Source organism: Suncus etruscus, chromosome 1 (genome assembly GCF_024139225.1).
Source record: "Suncus etruscus isolate mSunEtr1 chromosome 1, mSunEtr1.pri.cur, whole genome shotgun sequence".
In the NCBI taxonomy this organism is placed as follows: Eukaryota; Metazoa; Chordata; class Mammalia; order Eulipotyphla; family Soricidae; genus Suncus; species Suncus etruscus.
The window spans coordinates 95480627-95500116 of NC_064848.1; the positions used below are offsets into that span (position 1 = coordinate 95480627).

Below are 19490 nucleotides of genomic sequence, written 5' to 3' on the forward strand. Positions count from 1 at the left end.
TTGGGGAAAGTAACGCCTCCCGTATTCCATTTCCTAAGGATTTTTTTTAGCTATTCATAGGTGTTTATTGTTCCAAATGAATTTCAGAATTATTCGATCCACTTCTTTGAAGAATGTCATGGGTATCTTTAGAGGGATTGCATTAAATCTGTACAATGCTATGGGAGTATTGCTGTTTTAATTATCTTAATCTTGCCAATCCATGAACAGGGTATATGTCTACATTTTCTTGTATTTTCTCTTATTTATTAAAACATGCTTTTGTAGTTTTCTTTGTATAGGTCCTTCACATATTTAGTTAAGTTGACTCTAAGATAAATTTGAGTTTCTGTGACATTAATGTGAATGGGATTATTTTAATGTTCATTTCTTCTTTATCATTATTGGTGTATAAGAAGGCCGTTGTTTTTGTTTTTATTTTACATTCCATTACACATTTACATGAAAAGTCATGTACTTAAAAATATGAGTCTAACTCAAAGAGTCACTAAATGGGAAGGATAACCAATGTCAACATTACCACCCAGGCCAGAGGGAGTGTAGGTAGAAGTATTAGGGACAGAAACTTCTGGTTTCCATTCACCAAGGGATCAGGTAGCAATAAACCTGAAATGACTTCTTAAAAAGATATTTCAAGGTTAAATCTAAAGGGGGATAGAATCTCAATTGTATTTTATTTGACATATAGGCTCTTGCTGAGAGTACTTCTATGTACTTTCTTAGTGGATTTGACAAAGGACCGTCTAGAATCTGGCTTTTCTCCATTCGTTCCATTGGCCAAAGAGAATTTTCTTCAGGGAGGACATTTCAGTTGAGTGATCACATTCATTTGTGAAATTTACCAAAGCTGCTGGTACCAAGATAGTATGAGAAGACACAATTTAAAAAAAAAATTCAGCAACAAAAAAAGGGACTTCCTCCAGATTTTTTTTTTTTTTTGAGGAAAGGGTGGAGGACTCCCACAGTCTTTATATATAGGATGTAATTCTGGGGAAATATAGAAACAGGAAGGAAGTCTGAGAGATTACTCAGTCCCTAATACCTATATATATGGGGGAATGTTTTGATCAGTTTTCCTTCTTCTATCAGCATTACTACAAAACTGCAGACTTCTTGCTCAATGAAATGCTATTTTAAATTCCTAATTTTGATTTTAGATCAGATTTATTGAGATAATATAGACATAGCATGGTTTTAAGTTCAGTGTGTGTATTCTCTAATTTAAAATTTTCTGAAGATTTTCTCATTTATTTTTTCTAGGAAAGTTATAGGCTTACAAAGAAGTTAAACTATGCAAGAGATCATGAATCAGACATTACATTTCCACAATCAATTCTCAAAAAGAAATAATTTTTCTGGGGTCAGAGAGCTAGTAAGTCAGTAAGACACAGCCAACCGAAGTTCAATCCTCATAACTACATGCTATCCCCCCCAAGTGTATGTATGAGATGTGATCCCTGAAAGCAGAACCAGGAGTAAATCCTTAATCCCCTGGTGTGGCCCAAAAACATTAAAATTATTTTCAATTTGATTTCTGAATATATTAGTTTGTCATTCTCCATGTTGAATATTTCAGATATAAAATTATATCAACAATTTTCTGAATAAACAGTGTTTCATTGTTTAAAATTTAGAAAATTTTGGTTATTCAATTTTATAGACTTCATTATCTCTGATGAAATTTTAATGCTCTTTGTTCTCTTTACTCACAATAACATGTTTCCCCCCTATGGAACACTTTAAGTTTCTCTTTATCTTTAGTTTCACCTTTTTTTTTTTTTTTTTGTCCACATCCAGTGACAGTCCTGGCTCTGTGCTCAGAAATCGTTCCTGGCAGGCAAAAAGACCATATGGGCTGCTGGGATTTGAGCCACCATTCGCCCTAGATCGGCGGCATGCAAGGCAAACACTCTACCACTTTGCTATCATTCCAGCACCTAGTTTCAACAATTTTAAATTAAATATCAATTAAGTCCTTATATGTTTAACTAGATTTATCTTTTGACAAATAAACATTTTTAATATTTCTATAAAACATAATTGCAGTTAAAAGCACTCTATAACAACAAAAAAGCAATTTTAGTATAATGTGTAATATACATTTACTTTTATCTTTGTATTTATCCTGCATAGTGTTCACTGAGTTTTTTAAATATATAAATTTGTGACTTAATAATTTGAAAAATTTTATTCTGTATTTTCATAAATATTTTTGTTAGATTACACTCTTCAAAGATCATTAATATAGAAAAACTTTGATATTATTTTATTAGTCATGTAGTTACCTCCCAAATATTCTTTTTCTTTGATATTAAGATTCAATCATTTTAGTGACTTGGTTTTGAGATGAAAACTCTTTTTTTAAACTGAGATTTGACAATTTCTGTTACTTCAACATCAAGATTCTTTAGCCTTTCTTTTGCAATCCCCCATTGTTAAATCTACTGAATCAACTTTTTATTGAATAATTTTACATTCTTTTTTTTTCCCCGCCCCCTAATTTTACATTCTTTAATTTTAATTTTTATATATCTATTTTCAACTTTTCTCTTCATATCTACTCTCCCTCAATAAATTATTTATTGAATATATTTATAACAGCTTTAATATTTCTATTTATTAATTTAATATTTGGAACTTCTTAGGGTACTTCTTTCTTAGTAATGGACAGTGCAGTTCCTACTTCAAAACACTAGCAGGAAAAGAGCTCAGCAAGTGATCTTCATCAGCATGGAGATGAAAGTCACTGTCCCAGCACCGCACTGCCTATAATATCACCTTTCAGCACTAAAGGCAGCACAGGGTCTCTGCTGGACACCACTGGAGGCCTTTGCATAGGTTCAGCCCACCGCTAGACTTCTATTAAATGATTTATCTCTACAGAAACTCTTGTAATCCTTTCTTCCCTCACTAAAAATACCTCTTTTCTTTACCTGTCACAAAATTTTCTGTAACTTCAGCAACCTAGAACATAGATTTATGATACTTCAGATAATTGAGATCTGATACTTTTCTTATTTTTACTTTCCTGCTATATTAGGAAAGAATACCCCATAGTAAAATGAAATAATTGATCCAACTTATGGAATCACAATCTTCTAAAGGATGCTAAATATATAAAAACAGTTGCTTTGTAAATTTGGCCAAGTTTTATAATTCTTCTTATTAAAAGGTTTGTAATTACTTGATTATAAGTGGAAGCAGAAGCCTTTGCACAAAGTTGCCTTTGTGATGATTTAATATTTTACAAAATTAAAACATGAGTATATCATCTATGTTAAAACATGCATAGTTTTATTATCATTAAAAAGAATAATCTTAATAAACCTCTGGTTCTGAGATATAACTTACACCATTTAAAATTAAGGTTCATATATTCTCAGCTCAATACAAATTAGAATTAATGAGGTTAAATTTTTCTTCAGGGTCAAACTTACTTATAATCAATAAACTTAATAGCACTGCCCAGTAATTAAGTGCATATGTTCAAGAGCCAAATTTCTTTGGTACAATATTGTAGTATGATATTTACCAGTTATACATCAGGAAATTATTCAACCTCTCTACATACTGTAGTATTACATAATAATATCACCTATTTCATTGGCATACACTAAAAATGTAGTAACAAATTTAAGTAAAACATAGAGTCTGACACAGCGTAAATGTCTATTATTTTCCAGACTTTGCTCATCATTATCATTGACATTTTAAATTATTCCATTTCACTGAATAGATTTATATTTTAAATTGCATTATAGTTGGAGCTGGCTACTTTACACCTGTTTCAAAATTTTCTATGCATAATGAGCTATAGAACAGATTTAAGAATTTCAGATTTCTCTTTATCCATGACTAAAATTTCTTTTTTCCCTGGATCTGGTTGGGCCCGAACTTATCCCCTGTGGGCCAGAGCAGTGACGCAAGCGGTAAGGCATTTGCCTTGCACGTGTTAACCTAGGACAGACCATGGTTTAATCCTGGTGTTCCATATGGTCCCTCAAGCTCGGAGCAATTTCTGAGTGCAGAGTCAGGAGTGTCTGAGTGTCACTGGGTGTGGTTCAAAAAGCAATAAATAAATAAATAACTTATCCCCTATGAACGAATGCTTTTTACTATTGTATAACTGTCAAGTCTTTAAAATTTTAATATAAGGATGCCGCTCTTACTATACTAACCTAAGATTATGTCTAGAAATTTTGTTTCTGAATTGAATTGTACCTAACCAGTAACCCAAATAATTATTCTAGAATATGTATCAATAAGGGAGACATCTCAATATCAGCCTCAGCTCTCAATATTCATCAAAGCTGTGAAATTGCCTGAGGGGATATAGTTATAGATCACTTCTATGTTCTAATTTTCCCCCTTAAATCTGTAACATGTCTTACTAAACTCCAATGCTTTTATTTCCTGAGCTATATTTCCATATTTTTGTTTAGTGAACAATTCAGAAGAAAACTGCTTAATGAACAAAACTTCATAAAAATTCAACACTGTAAGTAAATGAGTTCATGAGTTATTAAATTAAATGTGTTCATGAGTCTGAATTCAAGTTAATACAGGCAATGTTGGGAAGGCAGGGGGCAGGCATTGGTGGTGGAAATGTTGCACTGGTGAAGGTGGGTGTTCTGTTTATGACTGAAACCCAACTACAATTATGCTTGTAATCATGGTGCTTAATAAAGATTTTATATATTAAAAATAAGTTTCTTTATGAAGGTTTACTGCTGAATTTTTTTCTATTGACTAACCAGAAATATAATTTTAATTTATAGCCAGCTTTTATTGTTGAATGAACACTGTAAAATTCACAATTTGCAGTGTTTCTTATTAAGTTGGATATTACAAACTTACAGTCAAATGGGACCTACTTTAATAAATTACAGGATGGTGTTATTTAAACCTACACACTTCCCTTTTTGATCGTTATCCATCTTGATATTGTTTTTGTTTGGGACCATACCTAGCAGAGTTCAGGGCTTATTACTTGTTGTCAAGATAATAGTACTAATTGAAATAGGGAAAAAATCTTAGAGAAGTCTAACTGCACTGAACATTTTCAGCAAAATCTTGCTAGAAATACTTGGATAAATTCTTATTTGATATGAATTATTTTAAGTATTTGAAAATTAAAATTTAGGTATTTTTAACTAGATTTTCTGTATCTCTCACTTTTTTGTGGAGGTGGGGGGCTATACCTAGTGACACTCAGAGGTTACTCGTGGCTCTTCTCTCAGAAATCACTCCTAGCAGGCTCAGGAACCATATTGAATGCTAGAGATGGAACCCAGATCCGCTATATGCAAATCAAATGCACTCCCTGCTGCGGCATCACTGTGGCCCCCTATCTCTTACTATTTTTCATAAAATCTTCAACACACTCTCTCTGTGTGTTGGTGATAGAATCTATGACATTGCATGTGAAAATAACGCTCTAAAGTCAGTTTTTGGCTCCAAAGTCTAACCCCTTCTCAGATGGAAAGTGGTTAAATTTGTGAGCAGTCTTTATTGATTGAAGTTTCTATAACCACATATAGAATAAAACTTTCTTGAATTCAATTTGTTTTCAAGCCATCAAGATGTGCTATTTTCCCATAAAGAATATTTACTATGGGTAAAAATATTTATTTTTACAAAAGACAACTTTTCTCTGACATACCATGTCAAACACAAATGCTTTATTGTTACACATGAAAATGGTAACTATAATTCATAGAAATAAATTAGTAGAAGGCTTGTGTCTGATAGAAAAATGTCTGAGAAGGAGAAATGTTCACATCACATGACTTGATACAATACAGTCAAGAATACTTATTCAATTGATCCATAAATGACCATAATTGACAGCTCTCTTGTCATTGATTTTTATTTGTACAGGTCATACTTGTTTAAGGGAAATTTCTTGCTCTGTGCATGATCACTCTTTGAAGTGTGTGGGGATCCTTTGATGAAAGACAAAAAAGAATACATGCAAAGCATGTGATATGTTTGGCACCTTTTTAATAGTAACTTTGAAAAATGTAACTTCTGTATAATTCAAAATAATATTGGATGAATAACTCTGGAAATTTTCTTACATTAACCCATGTAGGGAATAAACTTCTTAACTGAGATGACTTCTATAAGACACTCAAAGTAAACTGGTTTTCTTCAATTTTTTAATTATAAGCAGAGCTTGATAATGCTTTGATTCATTTGTTTTTGCAGTAACACTAGCAGATAATTTAATATAGTAAAATTACTTCTACTAATTTTAATAAAGTTATAGAATCCAACATATTTGCTATGAGGCAAAATCAGAATGAGAGAATAACTGGATGAAAATTTAGACATTAGAGCCAAAGAACTGACTTTAGAGCATAATATACACATACAATTTCATAGGTTATATCTCTAACCAAGAGCGAGCATGTTGAAGATTTTATGCAAAATAGTGAGAGATAGGGGGCCACAGAGGTACCACAGCAGGTAGTGCATTTGCCTTGCATATGGCTGACCTAGATTTCATCCTTGTCATCCAATATGGTCCCTGAGCCTGCCAGGAGCAATTTCTGAGTGCAGAGCCTGGAGTAATAACATCTGAGCACCACTGCATATAGTCAAAAAATAATAATAATAAAAATAGTGAGAGATAGATCCAGAGCAGTTTACTAAAATACTTAAATTTTAATTTCCAAATACTTAAAATAATTCATAGCAAATAAAAATTTATCCAATTATTTCTAGCAAGATTTAGCTGAGAATGTTCAGTGCAGTAAGATTTCTGTTTTTTTTTTTCCTTCCCTGTTTCAATTCAGTACTATTATCTTGGAAACAGTGAAGTGAACCAACATAAGGTTGCTTAACCAGAGTGGTTTTAGAAGATCTAGATTTAAAGGCAGCTAGCTTAGTGTCATTCTAAGGATGAAAAATTGTTCATTCTTTTTAGAAACACCAGACAATAAATACCAGGATCATTTCTGTTAGAATCCTTTTAGCAATAGAATGATGCTTAAATTTTCAAGAACTCAGAACCACAAAGCAAGGATATACAAAGAAACTTCATAAAAGATTTTCATTTTAGAAGACAATATAGTGTAATTAACTACCTGTCAGAATTTCAGGGTATATTACACAGAAATTCTATGAATTCTATACTCTCTGCTACATTTCTCAACTAATAAGGCTAATGTATAATTAATCTGCTACATGAAGGTTTGAAAAGATGATTTTTTTTTAAAATTGTGGCCATTTACTTCAATTTAATCAGAAAAGCCAATAGGAAAATAAAAATAGTTAATATTCATCTGGCATATATTAAGTATGCTTGAGCATTTTATATTTATCTATACAATTGCCACAGAGGAAAAGAATAAGTATAGTTTGTGAAAAATATAACTAAAATATCACTTTAATTTTGGCATCCTTTAATTGAAGATTTTATCTTTCTTAAATATACATGACACAACTATAAAAGTATGTATATACCTTTGTTAAGAAAATAATGATTTCTTGTTAATATGTTTAGTGAGAAAGAAAAGACCATACCATTTCTCAGAAATTTAAAAACGGAGGGAATTGGCATTAATCTTTCTAAGGTGTTTGTAAAAATGTACTATTATAAAATATCTACAGTTAAATTATACATTAAGACTATACTTATGTCATTATCTTGCTGTGTAAAACTGTTAGAAATAGTAAAAACGTTCTATATTTGAATAATAGGTACAACTGATAAAGGCATTTTAAAGCAGAAAAGATGAGAAAAAGATGAACATAGTCACTGATCTCTATTCCAAGACAGTGATTCTCAACCTAGAGAAAGACAATACAGATTCTGAATCTAAGTGCATGAATTCTTCATTGAATACTGAAAATGTGAAACTGTAAAGAGGTACATCATATGCACATTTTTACAATATAGTACACTCTATACTTCTTTTCTCCCTTTTTTGGTCTTTCAATGAGCCTTCAACTTCAGGAAATATATAGTTGAGTGCTGCTCATACAAAGCAGTGCAGAGGCCACAAGGGCCCCTAAGAACAGTGCTATATCTCAAACCCAGGACTACTTGCAATACATGTGCTCCAGCCTTTTGTGATATCTCCTTGGCCCAACTAATCCAAATTCTTGAATCATGTTCAATATATAGTTTTCTCAATAAATTAGTTTACTCAACAAGCGATATTTTAGTAGATTCAGTTCTAACATTATAATAACGTGATTTTGAGCCTGTTTTACCCCATGCAATAAAAATAGTGATATCTTTCCAAGATGAATCTGTTGTCATAATTTTCTTCTCCCATTGCTATTTCCCAGTTTTATTTCCCTTTTTATTGTCCTCTGCTTTTAGATGGAATAAATATTAATGAGTTCCACAATGTAGATTGTACTTCTCTGTTAACACCAGAGAGAGTGGCACTCCCTATTGAGCAATCATCACCAAAGCAGGAAATGACCAGCCACAAAACATTTCTCCCATATTCTTAGGTGGCAGCAGTGTGGCTTTGAAGAAGGGCTCTTTATTCACCAATGCACATCCCTAAGTGCTCATTTTAAAATTCCTTTTGATGCAATCATTCATCAACAATGGGCTTGATGAAACCAGTGCATAAGGGTCAAAAAAAGCACAAGCAGTACAGTCAATTGATAGTGTCAGATTATGTGATATTTTATCCAGCATCTTTTCTTCATTAATGGCATGTCTTACTAAAAGCCAAACCAGCCTTCACTTCTGTTCATCTCAGGTCAATGGTCTGACGTAACTTGAAAATGTATCTGACAGGTTCTTTCTTAATAGAGTCTTGGCTTAATTACTACTAGAAAGTTACTTTGGTTTTCTAAAGATTTACATTCCAGGCATTAGAATTGGGGTCCAATGAGTTCTTTTAAAGGACCAAGTATTGTTACTGAAAGTTGTACCTCATTTTGCCATTATTGTTGTAATAATATAATAAAGTAATATAAGTAATTCATACTCTTAATTTGATCATTGTAAACATTTAATTTTACAATTGCTTGGGATCATAGTAGTTATAAAGTAAATAAATAATCTTCTATAATAAACTTGAAATAATATTTTAAAGACATTTTAAAAATATACAATACTTTATATGTGTATATTTTCTATTTGGTATTTAATCACCATTGAATTAGATTTTCCACTAATTTTGTATCTCCATTACATTTTACTTAGTCCCCTTTGTTATTTAAAATGTATGTACATATAGCTTAATTTTAATAAAATCATAAATCAATACTATAAAATTATATAAATACAAAAATAAACATGTCACATTTTTAATAATTGTTCCAAAATATTAACATGATAATAATTTATAACAATTTATAATCTATTGTTCTGTCAATAAATCCTATGCCTTTATTCCTTTCCAAACAATATGTTCCTATACTCCTTTCCATTTTTTCCTTCATATGTTATTATTAGTCATAAACTAATGGTAGTGTTTTATGAAGGTGCTTTTTATATTGCTTGTTCTTTATCCTCCTGCATCTGCACTCAAAGATCATGAAATAATTGTGGTACTGGGATCAAACCTTGGTTGGTTTGTGTATAAAACAAGTGCCTTACCAACTATACTATCTGGCAAGACTGCAGTGACTTAGATATTAAATTTAGCTCTTCTAAATATCTATCTAGATTTATTTATACAGTCCACTTGTTTCCTCAATTTCTGTACATCTTGAATTTTTTTATGTTGGCAAGTCCTGTGTTGCAAGTTAAATCATTTACCTCTTCAAAATTTTATTTTTTGATTTATCTTAGTTTTTCCCATAATACTACTGATCTGAAACCTTTTCTTAATATTAATTTCTCAACTTGTGGTCTTTACATTCTGGAAAATATACTAGCATGAGCAGAGGTCCATAGTTGTCATTCTTGGAACCCCAGAAGAGGTCAGTTTGACATAATTTTTTTTGTTGTTGTTGTTGCTGTTGCATTTTGGGCTACACGGTGACACTCAGGGGTTACTCTTGGCTATGTGCTCAGAAATTGCTCCTGGCTTAGGGGACCATATGGACGCCGGATGATCAAACCTCTGTCCGTTCTAGGTTAGTGCAGTCAAGGCAGGCACCTTACCATTTGCGTCACCTCTCCTGCCCCATATGTGAATTATTATTATGTTTCTTTCTAGGAAAGTTGAGTTACCCTGCTAGTTGTTTTATAATCCTTTCAGATTAACTAAATAATAACTTTTCTGCCTATATCTATTTCTCTGGCTCAAATTTTCCTGCATGCCCTCATCAGTTTAATTCTCTAACCTCAAGTATTCATGGAGAACCTTGCTCCCATATCATTTCTGCCCATTTCCCAGCTATAAACAAATAATTTGTGGAATTATTTAATTCAACAAGATCTCAGTTCCCTTTCTTCCTCCTTCCTTTTTCCTTCCTTCTCCTTCCTTCCTTCCTTCCTTCCTCCCTTCCTTTTTTCATCCCTTCCTTCATTCCTTCGTTCCTTCCTTCCTTCATTCCTTCCTTCTTTACTTCCGACCTTCATTCCTTCTTTCTTCCCTCCTTTCTTTCCTTTCTTCCTTCTTTATTCTTTCTTCCTCTCTCCTTTCCTCCCTCCCTCATTCCTTCCTCCCTTTCTTCTTCTTTCCTTCTTTCTTCCCTTCTTTCTTTCCTCATTTCCTTCTTTCCTTCCTTCCTTCTTTCTGTCCTTCCTTCCATCTTCCCTTCATTCCTTACTCCCTCCTTTCCTTCCACCTTAGCTCCCTCCATCATTCCTTCCTTCCTTTTTTTTTTTTTTTTGTTGTTGTTGTTTCTGGGCCACACAATGGTGCTCAGAGGTTACTCCTGACTCTGCACTCATAATTTATTCCTGGCAGGCTCAGGGGACCATATGGTATCAGGAATCCTACCTGGGCCAGTTATGTGCAAAGCAAATGCTCTAATTGCTATGTTATAGCTCCAGCCCCTCAACTCTTTTAATGTTGACACATTGATGGTGGGTCTGGTGTTAGACTACTGTGTGTAATTGAAACTATTTATTTAACAGTATTATAAATCAAGGTCCCTGAAAAATTAAAGCAATATTATAGCTTACATATCTGCAAGTTTTGTAAAGAATGATTTTTCAATTATTCCTATTTAAAAATTTGTATAATCTTTTATTTAAGCACCATTATATAAATATGTTTATAATTGGGTTTAAGTTATAGAAAAGAACACCCTTCTTCACTACTACCACTCCAGTCCCTCAGTTATCTCTAATTTACCATGTAGGAAATGAAACTTGCTTTCTACAAATGTTTTGAGTCAAATATTAAGTACACAAGAATACAAAGAAGAGATAAAAATCAGATATTCTGATATTTTGTGGGAATGTTTTGTTATTAATATTTTTGTTTTAGATCACACTCAGGCTGGCTCAGGGTTTATTCCTGACTATGCTTAGTGATCACTCTTGATAGTACTTAGAAGAATACATGTGCTACTGCGGATGAACTTGGGTTGGATGCAATGCAAGACAAGTACCATAACCAGTGTATTATCACTGCTACTTGTAATTCTGAGATTCTTTGAAAGTGGCCTGAGATAAAAGTGAAATAATAAAATTAAATATTAAATATCCACTATAATTTGAATATAAACATATATAAAATATATTCTCCTGAGTGGCCCAAACTGAAAGATGCATGAATGTTGGCTCTTGTTATTTGATATAACAATTACATCACATTTATTTTATTGAAAGTAAGAGATGTGAGTAAATCAAGGATAAAGGGCAGGTTTATGCTAATATAGTCCCTTGGTAAAAGAGAAAATATAGTTTTGATGAATGAAATGTCAAAATGAACCTTTTAGATTCCCTATGTCTCTCATTCATAGTTCAAGCAATCAATTTACATCTCTTTCTACTGGTTCTCCACACATTTTGTTGCTAGTTTATGTCATTTTATATCATACTAAAAGCTAATTACTCAGACTGCCTTTTCCAATAAAGGCACTTAAATCCACAGACACTACTGTGGCTATTTTCAGATATTTTAGAGTGGAATATTTTGGCATTTTCCTTCAAATGAAGAATTAATAAAAGTAGATTTGTAAGTAAAAATGTTCATTGATTTCTTATAGTATAAATCTCTGTGAATCTCATGGTGTTTTATAAATGATACTTTTTTTTTCATTTAAAAGCATATCTATTTAGAGGCTGGAGAAACAGTATAGTATGTAGAGAGATGGACTGCACAGAGCCAAACCAGAATTAATTTATGGCCTCCCATATGGTCCCTGTGCACCAACAGGAGTAATTCTTGAATGTCAAGAGACCCATAAGTAGCCCCTGAGAATCACTGGCCCCAAAACCACAATCAAACATCTCAAACCTTATATAAATCACATTATATAAAATGAAAATTTTTCACTTGCTATACTTAAAATCTATTTGTACTTTATTCTGAACTCTTAAATTAAATCAATTCATGCTCATTCATCCAGTGAACAACATTTCATCAGCTATTTAAATCTTATACTGGTAACCTCCCCTTGGGCAAGACTTCTACTTCTTATATTCTGATATTCTGATAAAGTTTGATATTCTTCACTACCTACTTGAATTCTGGCCAGTCACCCAAATAGAGTTAGTGTTGTAGTGATTTATAACTTCTCAAATTATATAATTTATCAAGATTCTCTTCTAAAGAAATGACAGAGGAAATTTTGCTTATCTAAATATTGTGGGAGATAAATTAAAAAACTGGGATGACTCCCTACAGCCAATAGCAATTCATCAATGAAGTGTAAAACCCTCCATAACAAAGATGTTTTTATTGCCTCAGATGCTATAATCAACTTAAAATATCATAATACAATTCAATTGACACATATGTATTTTGTGAATATTGGATTCTGCAGTTTTGAGTATTTTTTTAGTTTTTTTAATTATGAGAACAAAGATGCAAAGAAAGAGGACAAGGTAAAGTTACAGTGGAAGGACAATCACCCATAACATAATTCTCAGAAGAAGTCCCCTTGCTGATATCTTAACTTTGAACTTTCAGCCAAAGAACATTAAGATAAATAAAACAGAATCCATGTACAATTACTTTGTCCCTCAAGTCCCCAGACTGTAATACATTATAATATTTCTTAGCAGCAGACAAGGCAATCTAAAGTCATAAAACTCATGTATCTCCTTAGACAGTAAAGGCATAGTATTTTTTTTACATTCCCATGTACATGCATATTAGTTTAAGTTAACCTCAAAAGTTTAAGTGGTTTTTTTTTTAAGGATTAGAGTAAAAGGAGCACAGTAAAAATGGTATTAGAGTGGCAATTGTTGTTTGCATAGGCCCACCAAAATATGAGGGGCATGGAAATGAATAACCTTGGCCTAAATACAAAGAGACCCTACCCCTGAAGTTTCCTGGCATAAGAACAACTCTAGGCTCCAGGCAAGCTAGATCATCCAATCCAAGACATTGTCTGTAGTGCCAACACACTTTTATTTTTCACGTAGTCTCTGTTGTTGGTATCATGTTTCTGTATTAAAGATCCTGGAGTCTGCATATTCTACATTGAAGTCAGGATTTGGAGCGTCCTCTAGTTTCACCTCACAATTAAAGGGCGATGCAGAGAGCCCTGTCCTGTAAGCAGGTCATTGTTAAGTCTTCTCAGTGTTAAGGGAAGTATCTTTCGAGCAGGTCAATGTCTGAGCAGTGGTAGGGTCTTCCGTGGTAGAGGATTGCTTCCAGGTGATGTTATAGACAAACTTGGATGTTTCGTGGATGGCTTCCTGGTTCAGGGGTGAATGTAAAATGCCCATTCTTCTGAGGCCTGTGCCAGGTTGTTATGTCAATGTTCAGGGTGTAAGGGCCCTATACACTACAAGATTTGTGTGTTCCAATCTCTATTAGATAAGATCTTATTTGTATGTATAGTATTTTCCCATTTTAATGTGCCTATGCAAAAAAGGATCAATGCCACGTGGCGTTATTGGCGCATATGGGAACCATAAGAACAAGTCCAACAATTCCCACGACATGGTTCGATCAACAGCATTACACTGGGGGACTCTTTCAACAAAATTTCCTTATTGAACAGCTCACCAAGAGAAGATAAAAAGTAGTTAGAATTGTCACTGTATAAGAGAATATTTAGTAAGACTTATAGCTGTCAGAGAAAAAACACATAAAATATTCAAAAGAAATACGTGTCCTGTCTTTTGAAATAGTTGGAGGTTGTTATACACAATGCACGGCTTTGGTCTGTGATTAGGATTGTGCAGTACTGAAGTTAAAAACAGTAATGTGAGTTAGTGATGTTTGGAGGGGTGAGAGAGTTAAGGAGTAAAAATGAGCTTTGTAGGGCTGTGGGAAAGGGCAGAATAAAAAATGGACATTCTGGATACGCAAAACATAACATAAGGATAGGGAATACTCTTAATACATGCAGTGCGCGGGGAGCCACCCCACGATTTTCCACATGTAGACTGGTCAGAAATTGACAGTGACAAACTTAGTGCAACCAAGCAAATCTCAGCACACCCCAAGTTAGGACCCACCATTTCTGGCCGCCTGGGCTGGAACCCAGGGAAGGCCTGGAGGCCGGGGGCAGAAGAGGGGATGACTGGGGGCCTATCAAGGCTCCCAGTGCACCCAAGTTAGGGAGAAGGCCTTTAAACTGGGGTCTCCCCAAACCCCATGCCGGCTAGAGCTAGCCTCCAGATCAAGAAAGGATCTATAGAGAGCAGGAAGCCAGGATCTGCCTGCCCTCCACCCTGTGCCCTTCCCACCCTACTGCAGGGGGAAGGGCGGGGAAAGCTTGGGACCCCATCCAGGAGGGAACCCCCCGACACCCACTTTGTTTGGCCGCCTGGGCTGCCACTCCAGGAAGGCCTGGAGGCCGGGGACAGAAGAGGGGACGGCTGGGGGCCTATTAAGACTCCCAGAGCACCCAAGTTAGGGAGAAGTTCTTGAGTATTTTTACACCATACATATTTGAATTTTCTAGAAATTAAAGGAAAATTTATATCACCTAGTGTTATTAAAGTCATTTAACAGTTTACCATTCCTTCATGCAAGATGTCCCAACAAGGGTAGATTGTACAAATTTTCATATCACCTTTTTAGTTATTTTCTAACATGGAGTTTTATTACTAAATTAAAATGTTTGGTGATAAAAATCATCCAATAGCTTTGTGCCATGCAAAAAGAAGTTATATTGTGAATTTGCATAAGCAAGAGTATCAACTTCGTTATAACAATTAAAAATACATAATCAAGATAACCCAATCTACAACAAACTATACACAAACTGGACCTGTTACACTACCTGTCCAGTGGGGGCAAATGGCCCTAATTCACTGTCACTATGTACCTTAAATATAACTGTGAAAGACTTGTAATTCACATTGTTCACAATAAAACTTTAAAAAAATAGATATAAATTCTTTTTGTTCTGTTGTTTGTTTGCTTTTAGAACGTACCTGCTGTGTTCAGGGCTTACTTTCAGTTCTGCACTCAGGTATCATCCCCCCCTCAATTGAGGAGACCATAACGAGTACTGGAAATAGGACCCTAGTTAACCATGTACAAATCAAGCACTTTATTTGTTGAACTATTTTACTCGTTCCATCCCTGAGTTATTCTTTTTTTTTTTTTTTTTTTTTTTTTTGGTTTTTGGTTTTTGGGTCACACATGGCAGCACTCAGGGGTTACTCCTGGCTCTACGCTCAGAAATCGCTCCTGGCAGGCTCAGGAGACCATATGGGATGCCAGGATTTGAACCACTGTCCTTTTGAATGCAAGACAAACACCCTACCTCCACGCTATTTTTCTGGCCCCCCTGAGTTATTCTTAAGGAAAATTTCAACTCTTCACATAGTCAGGAATTTTTATTTAATCATATTTATTAAGGATGTTAATTTGAGATATTTCCTCAAAAATAAAAAATGAGCTTTCCATCTGAGTTTCAGCGCAAGGGCCAAGACCACTAACCACAGAAGACAGATTAAAATGACATCGAGGAAACAGAACTTCTAAAATCACAAAGAAAGTCTTCATCATAAGTTCCACTCCTTGACCTGTGCACAGACTGAGACTTCTAGATTTAGAGGTCTGTTTTTGTCATCCAGATTAGAGCAGAAATCTTCCATATGGCACAAAAACACCAAGGGGAGAGTAAATGAATGTGAAAGGAGTCTATAGATAATCCCATGGCAATATATTCCAAGGGTAGAGAAACCCTGTATCTCTTAGGCCAAGGGGATTCCCGTTTCGGATGATCCCAATATTTACTGTGCCTATGGGGAGGGGGAGACAAAAAAACACTAAATAATCCTTTTTTTAATTTTTTAATTTTTATTATATTTTTATCTAGTTTTTGTTAATTTCTTTGTTTTGGGGTAGATATTGAAGTAGTTGTCCATTTTTTTAAATTATATATTTACTTTTTCTTTCTTCTTTTCTCTTCTTCCTCTTTGCGCCTTGTCATATATCCTATATCAAGACCATAGCAACTATGTGGTGCATATTTTTATTGCTGCAGTGCTCACTGGATATCTTATATGATTCCTCTTTTTGAATTGTTGTGGTGTTTCACCTTCTTCTTTTCCCCTTCGTCCCTCAAACCAAGGATGAGTGCCTCTAGAATGACTCTGCTCATAGTCGGCGTAGTCGATTTTTACCCCATTATATTACCTTTCTCTTCCTCAAACAAAACCACATAACTTGAACTTTCTAGTTCCGCCTCCCAATTAGAGGGGGCGGTAATGGAGGCACCAAGACCAAACTGCTATAAGACCACTAAGTAACAAACTAGATACAGAAGGGACCAAGCATTCTAGCAGCCCCTGGGGGGGGGGGAGTGGAGGATATGGGAGGCAGGATGGGAGTGGTTGTGGGAGGACAATTCCGTGGTGGGAATTCCCCTGATTCAATGTAAATATGTACCTGGAATATTACTGTGAACGATATGTAAGCCACTATAATTAAAATAAAAATTATATTAAAATATTTATTGAAGGAAAGCAGAACAAGAATAATTTTAGAAATCAAAGCCTAATTGTTTTTATCCCCACATATTTATGTTTGTGCATATCTTACTTGTGATGCTGTTGCATTAGACATGTTTTCAATTAGAAAAAGTTAAAGGTTTCCAGAAGGAAACAAACATAGTCCTAATTTTAAAAGAAAATATAAGCCACACTTTCAAGGAAAATAACTGGTTTTGTTGACTGTAAGAAGCTTAGTAGTGTTTTTGATATTTGACATAAAAGAATACAAATTCCTACATTATTAACTTTTTTGTATTTACAAGATAAAAATTGATTTTAGGTTAATTAATTTTTTCCTCTTATTAACATTTATTTTACTTAGACATATCTATACTAATAATAGTATTTTTATTTCTTTAAATGATTTTTGTTATGGAGCTTCAGCAATGTTTTGAGAAGTATAGGAGACTGAAAAATGATACTAAGATATCCAATTTCAATTTAGAATTCTGAAGGATCCTTGCAGTATAATAACCTACAGGATACAATTGACATTCAGAAACTAAAATCTGATCTACCTCTGGCAATGAAATTATATTACTTTGAAAAGGCTGCTATAATAAATCCACCTAAGAGTGTTAAAAATGTAGTCGTTAAAGTGGCCAAAAATATTAATGTACTAACATTACATGTTTTATGCTACTTCTTACAACCTCAAGATACATTAGTAGTAAAATGTATCCTGAGGCTAGAATTCTAAATTAGTTGACATGCTGTGTAAAGTTAGCAGAAAAAGAACAATTAAATTTTGGAAGTTGCAAATACAAAACCTCAGCACTTATTTTCTGTGAATTCCAAGATGCTGGTACAATTGTTTTCTGGGAGGAGATAGAGAAGTGATCTCTTCTTCTTTTTCTTCTTTTTTTTTTTTTACAGTACTATTTTAGTTCATTCTCCCCCCCTTTTCTTGTAATTATTGGTCACATTTATTTATTGAATTTTTTTAAATGATCTTTCTTCTGGAGTCAATCAGGATCTTTATGCCTTGTATTTTCATTTTGTGATCAATATATTTGCCGGGAAATCCTATTCTAGTTTGTTCTATGAGATCTGATTCAATCAGATTGATTACTCAATCCTATTTGTAAATTGGTAAATGTAACCTGCTCATCTTTTCTGTGAAAATCAATCACCTGTCTTTGTTTTTCTTTAATGGTATATTTTAATACATCTTAATTCCTCTTCTTGGAGAAACTCCCTCTTCCATTCTTGGTCAACTTAACTGGATGAAGCTAATGCATCATGTCTCAGCAATCCTGACACCTCCTGAATAAAGGCTATTTTAACGATCCCCCTACAGTTATTCTACAACTAATAGATGTTGGAGTATATAACATCTATTAGTATATAATGTAATAGCATGTATCACATTGTGTTATCTTTACTACCATATATAATTTTGAGAACCTTCTTATCATGTAATTAATGTATGTTGTTTCTGTCTCAGAGTATGAAAGAATTTGTTTACAATATTATTTTAAAATATACATAATAATGTGGAATATTAATAAAAGAATGACACCACTCTTGACAATAATTTTAGAAAACTCTTCATATAAAATGAAATATCTCATATGAATATGTTCTGGTCATGGGCATCTTCTAATCATTTATCCTTTTCTGACATTTATCACATCCCCAAACGCAAATTCAAGTGAAAACTGCTAGATAAGAGTGGAAATCCAAGGGTCTATTTTTTCACTGTAGATTTATGTTGTACTTAAATGTGTTTATTTAATTTAAATTTAAAACAAGTATTTTTACTCATTTTACTTATTTTTACCTTGATTACAGTATTTTTTGTTTTTTGTTTTTTTTAAGGAAACACCAGAAGATGCTCAGGGATTACTCCTACCTCTGTGGTCAGGAATAAATCCTGGTGGTACTCAGTAGATAATATCAGGTATTAGGGATAGAACCTGCATTGTCCCCAAGAACCCAATCCATTGGATTATCTCTCAGGCCACATTTTTATTTGTGTTTTATAATCATATTTCATATACTAAAATCAGAAAATTTTCACTAGTTGGCTTTTCTTTGTTTTATATTATATAAAGAACAGAAAATTTGGATTTTAGGATTTAATCTTATATGAATGTATATAATATCATGTGAATGTTTATTCTATTTTTACAATTATTTGTCCAGCTAATATTTGACTGTGAGCTGAAAATCATAAAACTTAAAGAAAAATGTGGTGCTGAAGTGGTGGCGCAAACAATAAGGCATCTGCCTTGCCCACTCGCACTAGCTTAGGATAGACCATGGTTCTATCCCCCAGCATCTCATAAGGTCCCTCAAGCCAGGAGCGATTTCTGAGCGCATAGCCAGGAGTAACCCCTGAGCATCACCGAGTGTGGCCACCCACACACACACACAAAAAAAAAAACTTTAAAATGTATCAGTAAGTCAAGAATGATTAAGAATGAAATTCTAGTCGTTTACTTGTACATCCATAATTTGAATTACTACTCATCATAGTGGA

At 33.7% G+C, this 19490-nt stretch overlaps 1 protein-coding gene across 1 annotated transcript in view; it reads right to left on the minus strand.

Moving 5' to 3' along the window:
- Positions 1 to 19490, minus strand: part of THSD7A (thrombospondin type 1 domain containing 7A) — a 320868-nt gene that overhangs the window by 244449 nt on the left and 56929 nt on the right. The gene's annotated exons all lie outside the window — the stretch shown is intronic.